A 1,097-nucleotide genomic window follows, 5' to 3' on the forward strand; every position below is an offset into this window, starting at 1 on the left:
TTTTTTTTTTTTTTTTTTTACCAACTTCCACTTGACTTCGACAAGAGGATGTACTTCTCAAGTCAACAGGGCACTGCTCAGTGTCAGCAGGGGATGGCTTCAAAACCATCAATAAAGCATTTTCAGAGTCATAATGAATGCCTTGTAGGTTACTACAAAGATGATGGCTAATTCTATTGGGCTTCTTAGCTTTTTTTATTTTTAGACAAAAGCTCAGCTACTAAAAAAGACTAATTGTTTTTCAATAGACTCATATAAATGTAATTTTACTTTTCAATTTAAAATATAGTTATATACTTGTGAATAAAATTTATAAAAATAAAGTTTGTATAGCAACTAAGGCCTGTAATTTAATCACAATGGTTCTGTCCTCAGGCTACCAAAAAGTAGAATAAAATCAAGTATATACAATTGAATTCCCTGAAGGGAATTCAAACTGGCTCCAGATCATCTGAAGGGAAATTTGCTCTCACTTTATTGGAGAATGAAAAACCTGGGTAGAATAGTTTAACTATTAGCAAAATAGTGTGTGTGGGGGGAAAGATGTGGTAATTATGTAAACATGTCATACTAAACCCCCTGCTCTATGTACACACACGATGTACACACCTAAGCGTACATACAGAACAGCACCATAGTATTTAATGAAGTCCATGTTGCATAAATGGGTAGAATGCAAAAGGCACATGAAGATACCATTAAGCCTAGTATAGTGGCACATGCCTGAGTCCCAGCACTTGGGAGGCTGAGGCAGGAGGATCATTGCAAGTTTGAGACCAGCCTGAGCTGCAAAGTGAGCTCCAGGCCAGCCTGAACTGCATAGCAAGACCCTGTCTCAAAAAAAAGACACACACACACACACACACACACACACACACACACACATCACAATTTGAGAAATATAAGTTAAAACAACATTGAGATACCACCTCACCCCAGAAAATGGCTATAACAAAGAAATCAACTAACAGACCCAGTCCCAGCCCAGGTCCGGTGAGTGTGTGGGAGAGCTTCCTGCTACCCTTTGCCGGTGGGACCAGTCCCAGCCCAGGCGCAGCGTGGGCCGGACCCTCTCCCACTCCCTTGGGCCGCCCCCC

The sequence above is a fragment of the Octodon degus genome, unplaced genomic scaffold (genome assembly GCF_000260255.1).
Source record: "Octodon degus isolate 3935 unplaced genomic scaffold, OctDeg1.0 scaffold00008, whole genome shotgun sequence".
NCBI lineage: Eukaryota > Metazoa > Chordata > Mammalia > Rodentia > Octodontidae > Octodon > Octodon degus.